The sequence below is a fragment of the Choristoneura fumiferana genome, chromosome 29 (assembly GCF_025370935.1).
Source record: "Choristoneura fumiferana chromosome 29, NRCan_CFum_1, whole genome shotgun sequence".
Classification (NCBI taxonomy): domain Eukaryota; kingdom Metazoa; phylum Arthropoda; class Insecta; order Lepidoptera; family Tortricidae; genus Choristoneura; species Choristoneura fumiferana.
In genome coordinates this window covers 155,069-169,586 of record NC_133500.1, presented here as the reverse complement: position 1 = coordinate 169,586, position 14,518 = coordinate 155,069, and positions in this window count along the sequence as shown.

Sequence of the window (14,518 nt, the reverse complement as noted above, 5' to 3'; positions counted from 1 at the left end):
TTAGGTTGGGGTGGATGTGGTACAGATCGCTATTTTTAAGCATAGTCACGATACTTCAAGACAGTCATTTTACTACAAGATAGAGTATTATAATAATAATAATTAATTTATTTCGGGCAACTTGGCCCAATACACTAAATACCTTAAAGATTCGACTAACATACATTTTGATAATCAATAATATTTAAAAACTAATTTGGTGACAAAACGGCAAATTCAAATTCAATCCATTTATTGCCAGAATCGTCGATAATCATACAGTACATACTTACTCGTAATAGTGCGTCATAATCAACCGATTTACGGTATATAATATTTAGTTTTAGTCAACAGTTTTATGTAATAATAAATTAATTAAATTAGGTATAACATGTCAAACATATTATAATAAGAGAAATCACCAATACAGTATAAACATGTCAGTGCCTTAAAGATAAGATATTATTTCAGTCAACAATAACATTAATAGTGTTAGTCTAAAATGTTTAGTCTAACATCTGGTACAACACGTTGTGTTGCTCTGAAGATGAGCTCTGGATTCGAAACGCGTCAGTGTAGTGTGGTGGTGGTGATAGATGGGTTTGTATGATTTGTGGGTGTTCTTACAGTGTGGTGGAGGAACTGCATGAACACGCATATTTTGCGTAAACTTAACTATCATAAGGTCGTGGATGAACAAAGAAATTCTTTTAGTTCATTAAAATGCTCAGGTTTGTCAGCATCTTTACCTTATCCTTATTTTTTTTCTCGCATCCCAGCCCCGACGGCCGCAGATTAGCCAAGATCAGACGCTGGATCGTAACAAACTTATCTCGTTAGTCAGTAATGTACAAACTGACCATCGCCTTTTATCCTACTAGATAGTTTAATAAATAGAGATTATTGGGCTCTCGTGTTTTATGAGGTCCCTTAGCTTTGCGGAAAGGATGAAGATGAGAAAAGTTTTGCCAATAGCAATTTTATAATACTAATTGCTTAGTCGGGGAGACGTAAGCTTTATTTTTTACAGGACTGCAAGCAAGCTTTGGCTTCGAACGGGTGTAATTTAAAAACAAAAAATAATTGTTTTTAAATATTCCTAATGTTTTGGTTTAAGGTTTTTGTAAGACGTGTTTATTTGGTTTTCAGCAATTTATTTTCAAAATATTGTTTCTTTTTCTACTTTCATAAAAGCTTAATGCTTAAGATTTAAGTTTAAAAGAGAATGTTTTTTATGTTTATGGTGTATTATAATTTATTTTTAGTTTAAATAAATATCATGGGACACTTGACACCAATACGGTAATTTGATAATGATCATATCTAATCATTATGAAAATATAGATATACAGATAGTGTTTAGCGAAGAGAAAATTTAAATCGGTTGAAAATTGGAATTATAGTGATTTTTTGAAAACCTTTTTATACCTGTCTCTTTCTCTAACGTTTCTCTATGCAGCAAGTATGGGGTACTGGCGTGTGACGTCACATGCCAGTATGTCTTTCTTTGTCTAATCTTGAATTTCAAAACCTTTATAACTGTTATTTGTAAAGGTAGCTTAAAAATTGTTTTTATATTCGATAACAGGCATTGTGGTGTTTTAATTTATAAAACATATACAAAATAATTAAATACCGTATTGACCTAGTCCCCTAACTAAGCAAAACAATTAATGAAAGAAGTGCCAAAGCGCCTGGTCGACACTGCTGGAGAACAAAAGGCTGGCAGCTATCTCTTGGGCACCATGCCACGGAACCTTTTCTAGATTTAATTTAGTAGGTATTAAGTTTTTAAGTTAGGTAGTTAGTTTATAGTTATTTTATTTATGGTTATTTTTTCTTAATATGTGTTTTCTCTTTAATAATTACAGTTTAAAGAGCAAAGCTTATATAGATAAATACATATTTAAATACATTAAACATCCAAGACCCGAGAACAAACATTCGTATTATTTAAACAACTATTATTCGTATTATTATTTTAAATAATTATCTGTATTATTCGAACCCAGGACCTCAAGCTTTGTAGTCAGGTTCATCAAAATTGTATAATTAAAATGTTTCTTTATAAAATATATATTTAATAACAGAGAAAACACGTACTACAAGTACTAAAATAAGAACATGAAACTACCGTGAGACTCACTCATTATTAAATGATATTGTAACGGATAACTCACGTCTTAAACCGAGTTTAGCTTGACATGTTCGGGCTATTTCGTAGCCCTTCTTCTCAGGAGCACGCGACAGTTCAGTTCAGTTCAATTTCAGTTTCAGTTCAGTTATAAGACGTGAGTTATCCGTTACAATATCATTTAAGTAATACTAAAATAAGACTTCAGAATTCAGATAAAAGTAAGTACAGTTTTTCTGGAAACTTGTAGAGTAGGTTGTGTAAATGAGTGATCATGTTCTAGGAAAGTTGTTCTAGGACTTTTAAGTTAAGTTATGATTATTTTTCCGAGAGTATTAGATGTTTACCAATGAGAATATGGAAGTGACATGGTTAAAACCGTAGTTCACGGTAAGATGCAGGCCGCTACCAACCAAAGCAACTGAAGTTTTATGGGGTAGGCGTATGTTCTGAGTGAAGTCCTATGGCTGAATAAATGATTTATTTGTTTATTAATTGAAAATTTACAATTTTATACACATTACTCAAAAACTAAAGATAAATCCTAACTAAATACAAATGTCGAATTAAATAAAATACCAAATTAAAACCAAAAAAATAAAAAAAACAAACAATGTCAAAAAAATTAAAATAATTAAATTAACAATAAAAAATTACAGCATTACAGTTAGAAACTAATGCACTGTAAAATTCAAATTATAAACAAAAAATGCAAAAATAGAAAAAAACTCAAAAAGGAAAAAAAAAAAACAATACAAAAAAAAAATTAAACCATCAAAAAAGAAAACTAGGAAGAGATTTTTTGAAACTTCGCCTTCGTCCGCTAAACCCTGAAAAACGACGGAACAACACCCAACGGCCAGAAGTCGGAGCGCAGGAACATCTGCTGGTGCTTGCAGGCACTTGCGAGTTTCCTTAAATGAGCAGAAATGTAATGACAGCTCTACCTGAGCTCCCTGTAACCCGGCCCTGTACGGCCTCGTGGAACATGCTCGAACCCTTTTCAGGCGTCGTTTTCTTGTCCGGACGAGGTAGGTTACTAGATGTGCACCACTCCTTGGTATTGGCAGCTTGAATACAGGACGACGTTGCGGAACGGTCCCCACGCTGGAATTGTGATTGCGCTTTTAGACGGCTTCGGCTATAGGATGATGATTAATTGGATGTAATGTAAGTATTGACTAATACTTAATACTAATATTATGAATATAAAATGTTTAAACAAACGAATAAAGCATAACAAGGTGTTATGTAACCTGAAAACCAAACTTTAAAATTTTATCCGAAAATACAAACTGAGAAATGGATTGCACAGAAAACCCAGAAAAGAACCAGCAACTGGAATGAACCCAGGTCTCCGCAATCCGTGGCTGCGTGCTATAACCCTACACCATGCTTAACAGAACTAGACATGAATTCCAAATTTTACTTTACGGGATCCCGGAAACCATCGTTCGAAATACAAAACTAAAAATGTGGGTTCGATCCATGCTGGTCTACTTGTTTTTTAGATTTTATTGTGCATCTATTCTCTAGTTATGTTTTTGTAATGAAATTTCTACACAGGGTAGCGGGTCGCTGCAGGTGAGGAATTAAACCAAGGTTTTGGTGCAACAAGATGTTTATTTGTAAGGATACTCACAATTATCCCGCTCCCATCAACCATACAAACACTGTGTATAATTTAAATCCTACTTCCTTATGAAAACTAAGGGTCGTGAATGCAATTGGCCAGTGATTTGTGATTACTTAACTATCTGTATAATCTAAATAAAGGTAACTCCTATACCTCGGCTCCGAAGCTGCCAAACCTGGCTGCAGGCCACTGTGGGCCACTCTAGGACGCCGCCTCGTGCTCGACGTCCCAGCGCCACCGACAGTAAACCACGCTGGGCAGGCCAACCAGCTCCACAGCCGCCAGGGCTCCTTGAAACACTTCTACACGAAGCCACAACAACCACACTTCAGCCCGTGTCTTGACAGACCACCTCCGTGGAGGAAATGCAGACTTGTTAGCGCCGCCTGGGTCACGCTGTCTACTCCACGAAGGCGCAAGACTTTGGACACCACAGCGATCTACAAGCAAAGATCGAGGATTAGAGTTGTCGACCCAAAGGGAAGGCAGGGCTCCAATGGTTTGTCCACATACCACTGAATTCCGGAAGACACTACGTGAGTCGCTCCACGTCACACACACCACAATACCCACTGAAAACAAAAATGTAAAATAAGTAAAGAGAAACGCTGACAGCGTATTCAGACGCCTTTACCAGGTCCATCAAGAGGAACTCACCAAAAACAGAAAATAATTCCCACTTAGGAACACAACTACTCTTCAACCATCAATCAAAATGGCTGCTCACCCAAAACGCGGCCTCATGCTCGTAGAGCTGTCACTGTTGCCATGTACGATTTTTTTTTTTGAAGGACATCACTAGAGTCAAAATCCAAATTTTTACTTTCCAAAACCAACCATTAAGAGAAAATAATTATTTAATCCATATTCCTGTAAACGATCTACACAAACGGAGATTAATTTAAATGTCCTTAAGTCAAATGAAAAAACGCCGAATTATGAGATGAACAGAAAAAACATTGACTCGAAAACTCTTGCTGTCACCTGTCAAAATGACAACCTTACAACACCCCTCCTCCCAGACGAATTTCCCGACAAAAGGAGAGAAATTCCAGCTGGCCCCCAGCTACCTCCACGTAACCCTGAAAACCCCGCCAAGAAATGAAATCAGTTGCACCAAAAAAAAATTCTTTTTTTTTTTTTTAAAACCCTCGAGACAACACGGTCTCAACAAAACAGCAAGCAAGGGCGATCACCGTTCAAGTCAGGTTAGAAAATAAAAGTATAGTGAGAACGTTATGTATAACATACCGAAACGTCCACGTCACATGGAGAGGGACCACCAGAGTTGACGACAAAAGCTCTCTCAAGAAAAGGTCAGCTAGACCCGCCTAAGCTACCGAGTGGTCAACGTCGGCGGCGCGGCGAGCGAGAGCGACCAGCGCGGGCCGCGCGTCCGACGTTCACACACCCTTAAAACAAACAAAAATAATAAACGAAATAGCAATAAAAACGTAACACATGCTGTTACGCAATGCTGGGACTGACCCACCAGGGTCGAGATTAGTCGGCGTCGGCGGCACGGCGAGCGAAGGCGACTGACGCGGGCCGTGCGTCCGACACCCACCTACTCGATTAAAATTTAAAGTAAAAAAGTTTGTAAAAAAAGGGCATAAATATGCCTGTAAAGAAAATTGTAAAAAAATAAAAATAAAAGAGTTGGTGTTCCAAAGGATCATTTCCGTTCTGTGGGATAAGATGCGAGTAACGACTATTGTCATCCTACCGACCAGCTCTACATAGAGTCAGCCCCTTTCCGGTACCACTTTCATATCTTTAATATGCCATTTTCCTACAGGTTTGCCATTCCCATCCTCCAACTCATATACTAATTTCGAGAGTTTCCTAACCACACGACATTTTTCATATTTTGGGGCCAACTTGGATGCAAAATACTTAGATGCGTCACTTTGTTTAAAGGATCGTTTCCACACAATATCTCCAATCTCAAACTCCAGATCTCGCCGCCGCTGATTGTAGTATTTAGCATTTATTTGGTGAGCCTTCGTCAACTCCTCCTTAACCTCAGCAAACACCTGTTTAAGCTCGCCCAAATTATTGTAAAGGTCACTACGTGACGAAAAGATAATTTCATTAAGGTCTTCGAAATCTTTGTAAATACTACCATCAGCCACAGCCTCACGTCCATGCACTAAAAAGAAAGGGGTATAACCCGTAGCTAAACTCACAGATGTATTTATTGCAAATTGAATTTTGTGTATATTAACGTCCCAGGTACGATGGTCGGTACCGACAAAACTAGAGACAGCTGTCAAAATCGTCCGATTTTGTCTCTCTACGGGATTAACCTGAGGCGTATAAACAGGTCCAAAATGTACTTGAGGTATTTGATATTTGCGGTATAATGACTGAACCTCGTGGCCGCAAAAGTTAGAAGCATTGTCAGACATAATTGTTTGTGGAATTCCATGGACAAGAAACACATGATCCTCGAGCCGCTGCGCTATCACCTTACCGGTGGCACGGCGTAAAGGAAACAGTAAGCAATACTTTGTGAAATAACACGACACCACAAGCAGGTTAGTATTTTGCATCCTAGACATAGGTAAAGGCCCAACAATATCAATACTGAGACACTGGAATGGACGCGAGCAGACCCTAGCACTACCCATTAACCCCGGTGTCTTAACATTGGGGCATTTATAAGCGTTGCAAACGTCACATTCGGAAATAAACTTTATTGTATCTTGGTACATACCAGGCCAAAAATAACGCAACTTCAACCTCTGGTAGGTTTTGGCTATTCCTAAGTGAGCTGCCGTTGGCTCTGAGTGGTTCCCCATTAGAATAGCATGTCTTAAGTCACTTGGAACAACCTCCTTCCAGTCATAGTCTGATCGCAGTTTACTCTTTGACTTGGTATATCGAAATAGCTTATTGTCAATAATTTGAAAATTTGGACAACTCCTAGCTTTATCACGACAACGCTTATAAATGTCACAATACCACGGATCATTTGTCGCGGGTTCCAAGGTGGATACTGGCACCGCTCTGGAGAGCGCGTCAGGCACCACATTATCGATACCGCGCCTATGTTCTATTGTGAAATTATAAGGTGACAAGCGACAGCCCCACCTCTCCAATCGACCGCTAGGGTTCTTCAAATTCAAAACCACTTCAAACTGGCATGGTCCGTGAAGATTTTAAACGGCTTGCTTCCCTCTAGGTATGGGCGGAAATGTTCTACCACGAACACCACCGCTAGTGCTTCCCTTTCTGTAGCAGAGTAGTTACGCTCGCAGGGTGTTAGTGCGCGACTACAAAAGGCAATCGGATGTTCTTCACCATCGCAAGTCTGCGTTAAGGTACCGCCTATCCCGAAATCGGAAGCGTCGCAGTGAACGGCAAAAGGTTTGTCAAAATCTGGGCAAGCCAGAACCGGGGCACTTGTTAAAGCGGTTTTTAAATCTTCAAAAGCCTTATTAGCCTGAGCGGACCAATCAAAAGGCGGGGCGCCTTTGCGCGTAGACGTGAGAGCGTTTAGTGGTCCCGCAATTGAACTAAAATTTTTAATGAAGCGTCTGTAATAGGAGGCGGTTCCTAGAAAACGCTTCACATCCTTTCTAGAGGCGGGGGTGGGGAAATTTTTGATAGCACTAATTTTATCGGGATCCGTTCTTAACCCATGCCGGTCAACTACATAGCCCAAGTACTTCAATTGACTACGGAAAAAACTTGATTTGGCCAGATTTATTGTAAGATTCGCCTTTTCAAAACGAGCAGCCACGGCACGCAGCAGAGCCAAATGTTCCTCAAAGGTGGCCGACACACAGATTAGATCGTCCAAGTATGACCAGACCTTGCCTTCAAACTCGGGTCCAAACAATCGATCCATCAGACGCTGCTGCGTAGCTGGTGCTGAAGTCAAACCGAAAGCCATTACTTTGTACTGAAATAGACCGCGGCCAGGAATTGTAAATGCAGTCTTTTCTTTCGAAGACGGATGTAACGGAATTTGATGAAAAGCCGACTTTAAGTCTATTGATGTTAAATATTTGGCCTCTTTCAAGCTATCTAATATTTGTGAAATGTACGGTAAGGGGTAAGAGTCGTGTTTGGAAACATCATTAAGTTTGCGACTGTCCAAGCAAAATCGAAGAGAACCGTCAGCTTTAGGTGCTAAAGTGACGGGACTATTCCATGGGCTAGTGCTAGGCTCTACTAGGTCGTCGCGCAACATCTCGTCTAACTGTCGGTTAAGTTCCCTTAACCTTTCGGGTGACATCCTATAAAAACGTTGTTTAATGGGTACGGCATCACCCGTATCAATTGTATGTGCAATGAGATTGGTGCGTCCTAAACCTTTACGCTCCGCAGAAATGTTTTCAAATTTCTGTATAACCTCTAACGCCTGACACTTTTGAATCTCATTAAGAGAATCAAAGTCACTCAAATGAACCTCAGAAACCTCACAATCACTAACGTTCCTCTCGGGAACCGTGCCACATAACGCGAGGACCTCCGGAGCTATACCAAAGGCCCTCCAAAAATTAATACCTAATAACAAGTCCGTCGTCACGCCGGGTATGATATAAAACTTGACAACAACAGTCTTAACGTCAACCGTAACCGGTAGGTATACATAACCAGTGACGGGAGACGACGAGCCGTTTGCTGTTTTTATTACGTCGAGATCGTGTGACCTGTACCTAGTGACGTGATTGGGTAAACTGTGTAAAATGTTATTGTTTATTATAGATATTTCTGAACCCGAGTCAAGCAAGCCACCATGCACAGATCCGTAAATGGAGACGTTTTTAAATGGTCGATGGTCATTACCAGCTATGACGTGAACCAGGGGTTTATCCCTCCTGCCGTGCACAAATTTTTTATGCATTGCAGGCGGGACAAAGTCCCGGCCCACCCCTACTCGTTTTTTGGACCACGTGACGGACCGGCGGTACATCTGGGGCAATCACGCATTGTAACTCCCTTTTCTCCACATCGATAACATAATATGGACTTTGGTGCCCTACAATCCTTCAATACGTGACCATTCATCCGACACTGAACACAGAAGAGCTCGTTGGGGTTATTGATAACCGCATCCACTGTCATATAGGTCTGCCTATTGTGTGACTGACAAGCTAAGTCGGGGCACAACAACCCATTCGACACTGGAGGCGGCTCTTTGAACGCCCCCACTCGATATTTAGCATGTTCCAATAACCTACAGTGTTCCTTCAATTCCGACCACGAATTAATTCGAGTTAGCGCTAATTGTGACGAATAGAATGGCCTTATTCCGTATTTAACAATTGTTAACTGTTCTTCGTCACTAATTGGTTTCCTCAGTCTATTAAAGTAAATTTTCATTATACTTAAATAAATAGTGATATTTTCTTCGGGACCCTGTGTACGTGTACGGATTTCCTGCATTAATCTATAGTCAAAATCGAATGGCAAATATTCTTCTAGAAGGAGCTTTTTTAAGTCACTCCACCCACGAACCTCATTGCACACGCCGCGGTACCAAAAAGAGGCTTCCTCAATAAACAATTCAATAGCCGAAGCAAATAGTTCATCGTTTGAAATATGCCTACTTTGACATAACTCCTCTAAGCGTTCTATGAACGCAACAACACTTGTCTTCCCATTAAACTTCAAATTCAATGTGTGAACACCCTTATTCCTATTACAAGACACATTAACAACCTGACCAACCTGAGTGTGCGTTGACTCATGTTTAGAAGAGGGCTCATCTTCGTCCTGTAAGTCCTGGCTACTCTTGTACAATCTGAACAAATTGTCCACCCTCTGAGTAATCACTGTATGTTTTTTATTTAATTCGGTATACAACTCACAGTCATCTGGGGTTGTTGGTTGCAAACGCCCCAATCTATGAAATAAGTGGTTACTCAGGGCCTGGATTCTGTTCAGGTTCTTCAAGGAAAGTCGCGCGTCAGCAGTCAATTTCGACAATTCGACCAATTTATCAGCTATACACTGGAACTCAACTGATAAGTCACCTAAGAAGGAGTCTATCTCATCAGTAGGTATTTTGTTTGCTAACTCTCGAATTTGTGTCTTTAAGCCAGGGTAAGAATCAACTGGCTGTTCACCACGTATCTTCACTTCATAAATTAACTCATCTTTATGCAGCAGGTGAAAAACAATTGGTTTTTCTTCCATTTTATAAAATAAGTCAACGGGCCACGTGCAAACACGATTACAAAATAATTATCTTATTTTAGTTATAACTACTAAAGACTACCTGTTATTGTACTATGTTTATTTAGTACTAAACAAAACGTAAACAACAATGTTACTTTGTTTTGTAATTATTTAAATGAATGTTAATGTATTTATTTTAGTAAAATATTTTTTATGGCTATGTATTTACTTAATTACACCCTGAACAAATGCATTAATCCACAATGGTAAAATATAAGCTTAACCAGAAACTATCAATGTTGGAATATATTCACTTATTTTGTTTGTGTAACAATTATCAAAATTTACCAAAACTCAACTGTTTACATGTGACTGATACTTAAAATGTTTGTTTCAATTATTGTTTCAAACTGTTGACAATTTACTTACAATTGTCCTCATTAACACACACTTTTAAAGTATATAATTTGATTGTAGTTGGTTTATTGACTATTGTGATTAATTTTATGATTTATTATAAGTTAAATTTACACTTGGTTTAAACTTGGTTTTCAAACACTACTTAGCAAAATGGATAGTAATTCAGCTAATTCACATTCACATATGAATTGCCAACTGCAATTGTTAAATTGCAAGTAGCAACTGTAATATAAAACAGGTAAAAATAATATGGTCTACACAATAACAAGTAGGTATAATGAGTTCAATGAATTTGACACCTTGTTTTTATTTAAATGTGAAACAAGACAAAATATTCAATATTACCTAATTACCTATATGATCACTGACCAACCTGTGATTTAGCCGCAGATAAAACACAGAGCAAACCTTGCAAACACTGTCAAAAACTGTTCGGGCGCCGATTTGTAATGAAATTTCTACACAGGGTAGCGGGTCGCTGCAGGTGAGGAATTAAACCAAGGTTTTGGTGCAACAAGATGTTTATTTGTAAGGATACTCACAATTATCCCGCTCCCATCAACCATACAAACACTGTGTATAATTTAAATCCTACTTCCTTATGAAAACTAAGGGTCGTGAATGCAATTGGCCAGTGATTTGTGATTACTTAACTATCTGTATAATCTAAATAAAGGTAACTCCTATACCTCGGCTCCGAAGCTGCCAAACCTGGCTGCAGGCCACTGTGGGCCACTCTAGGACGCCGCCTCGTGCTCGACGTCCCAGCGCCACCGACAGTAAACCACGCTGGGCAGGCCAACCAGCTCCACAGCCGCCAGGGCTCCTTGAAACACTTCTACACGAAGCCACAACAACCACACTTCAGCCCGTGTCTTAGCACCTCCGTGGAGGAAATGCAGACTTGCTTAGCGCCGCCTGGGTCACGCTGTCTACTCCACGAAGGCGCAAGACTTTGGACACCACAGCGATCACTGAATCCGGAAGACACTACGTGAGTCGCTCCACGTCACACACACCACAATACCCCACTGAAAACAAAAATGTAAAATAAGTAAAGAGAAACGCTAACAGCGTATTCCGACGCCTTTACCAGGTCCATCAAGAGGAACTCACCAAAAACAGAAAATAATTCCCACTTAGGAACACAACTACTCTTCAACCATCAATCAAAATGGCTGCTCACCCAAAACGCGGCCTCATGCTCGTAGAGCTGTCACTGTTGCCATGTACGATTTTTTTTTTTTGAAGGACATCACTAGAGTCAAAATCCAAATTTTTACTTTCCAAAACCAACCATTAAGAGAAAATAATTATTGAATCCATATTCCTGTAAACGATCTACACAAACGGAGATTAATTTAAATGTCCTTAAGTCAAATGAAAAAACGCCGAATTATGAGATGAACAGAAAAAACATTGACTCGAAAACTCTTGCTGTCACCTGTCAAAATGACAACCTTACAACCTACTATAAATTAATACCACCATGTAATTATACAGAATTCTAATGTTAGAAGACTAGTTTTCAAAATGAATAAGCACACAGCACACCTCAACCTTAGGCTAAAGCCTCATAACAACTCTCTAGTGCGTAAAACATTTCACCATTAAAACTATATTTACTCATAACCAGATAGTATCTGAAGGACTAAGCAGTGTGTAGCTGTCCCTCCAAGCTTTATTCTAATGAGACGAGATTTGAGTGAACTGAGTAAAGCTGCGGTGAAAGTAAAGGACAGCCATCAGTGTAGAGCTTGAGAAAGCTCGCGAAAGGCTTTCTGTGACCCATCAGGCCATACATATGGGTATTGGAAGGAATTTAAGCCCTTTTAGTGGGTCATGGGTCATTACGTGATCTTGGGGTAATTTTAGATCCTGTTGACGTAATTATTGACTGGGAGATGATGGTGTTTAAACTATTGACGCTTACGCTGGTTGTGCTCTTAAGATAATGAAATGCAATGTTTGGCACGACTTTTAGTCCAATTCGCGGCTTTAAACATTCTATTTGGAATGACTTTTTTAGCCCAAAACGCGGCTTTGGCATAACCAGTTCTTCAAACTTTATTTTGCAAGTAAACTTAATGTTTTACAGGAAACTTACTTAGCTTACGACGTACTTCGACATAAACGTACATAAAAGAATAAATATAATTATGTGCCAAACGATTCAAATAAAATTAATTTGAACGTGTAAAATTTATGCAAATGTTAATTTACGCACAAAGCTGATTCGTGCTTGTAATAATGTCACATGAAATTAGTACAATGTTAAATTATTAGACCTTTTGTTAACCATATTATTGAAAATAAAAAAATAAAAAAAAAAACGAAAAAGGGGGTGATTTTTTAACATTAAGTAGTATGTATCAATAAACGTGCTATGGCGTAGGTTCTTGATCTTGACGCCGTTGACTTTCGTGAGACAATGAAAATGTTTTTGTCTGCATGCCACACGTGCATTGGAAAATGACAGCTGAGCTGAACAATCAACAAAGTAATATTTTTTCTTACATAAACATGATATTATTAAATACTATTTACTCACTTACTTTACTGTACTTTTCTCGTTCTATAAATAATATATTTAAATGCAAAATGTATGTTTGTTTGTCTACTAGAAAAGAATATCTAGGATGTTTTTATCCCGAAAAATGACACGCGATGAACGAATCCTTAGCAGACAAAGTAGCAGGTTCGGAAAGTAATACCTGAAAATTTAACATTGATTATCCCATCGGACATCAGCAGCTCTTAGTCTCAGCCAGTCTCTTGTCGCTTAAACCTTTACGCAGATACCATAACATTATTCAGCGAGCGTGGCGTACGTTTCGTTCTACTCCACACTGACACTCTGACGGCCCCGTATTAAAGCAAGCTCGTTTATAAACCAAACGCTTCCTTGTCCGGGATTCTAGTGCATTGTGACGCCATTTTGGTTAGTTCAATGTTGCAATCGTTTTCAGAAAATTCGTTACGGTTTCGTCTAAAAACACGTAAGTTGAAGTATGCTTAGAACTTCGTAAGCTAGCGTTAAGAAAGCTTTGTTATGTAATATTCTTTCGTTGACAGAATAAGCAAAGCTTAGCTTTTAGTGCTGTTTTGTATGAAAGAGCAACTTGTAGCTTTGACTGCACAGTCCTCTTTAATTATAGTGAACACTATTATTTATCGTCAAACCTTTAGGTAAAACGCTTCATTACCGCAGCCTATTTACGTCTCACTGCTGGGCACAGGCCTCCTCTCAGAATGCGGCTTGGACCGTAGTTCCGACGCGGGCCCAGTGTGGATTGGGAACTTCACACATTCTATTGAATTACTTCACAGGTGTGTGCAGGTTTTCTCTCGATGTTTACCTTCACCGTAAAGCTCATGGTAAATTTCAAATGTCATTTCGCACTCGCACATGAATTTCGAAAAACTCAGAGTTGTGGGCCAGGGTTTGAACGCACGAACCCTTTGCTTGAGGGGCGATAGATCAACCACTAGGCCACCACCACGGCACAAAACGCTTAATGGATGAAAAAAAAAAAACAGTTGGAAAGGTGCAACTTCTAGGAGTTTTCATTTCTTTTTTTATCTATCCAAACTACATGTTTTCACATTAGAACGCGACGTTAAGACTTTGACTAGTTCAATGATTAATTAGTCTCCTAAAGTAGCATAGGTAATAAAACCGTTAAACCACTTTAATTGAAATGTAAAAAAAGCCGCAAAAACATGATACTCATAAACAAACCGGTTCTTGCTTTTGACTAATGAATGTTAGCATTGTAAATTAATTGACGATAAAAACATCGTAATGAAAATGTTTACACTGGATTACGTGTCACTTATCAATTCTGTTAGACCAATAATAGGAGCTAGCACGCTTGCTACTTACAGTATACTAAGTTAGAATCAGGTTAACTATTAGTTTTACACTAATCCCTAAGCGAGCACCCTGGGCGATACACCCCGATACACATGTTTTTATCACATTGTCACTTCCTAGCAAACACACATAGCTAACAGTTCAATAGTATTTCGATACAAGGCTGAGGATCAATAGTTAAAGGCATCATATCTCTTTAAAGACCTATATTTAAGTTTCGTCATCGAGAACACAGGATCGAATGCTTTTACAAATCCAAACAGTACATCTCGTTCATATCAGCCTAGTTATTATAAACAAAACTAGTTGATACGCTTTGCGTTTTTAATCAATCAAC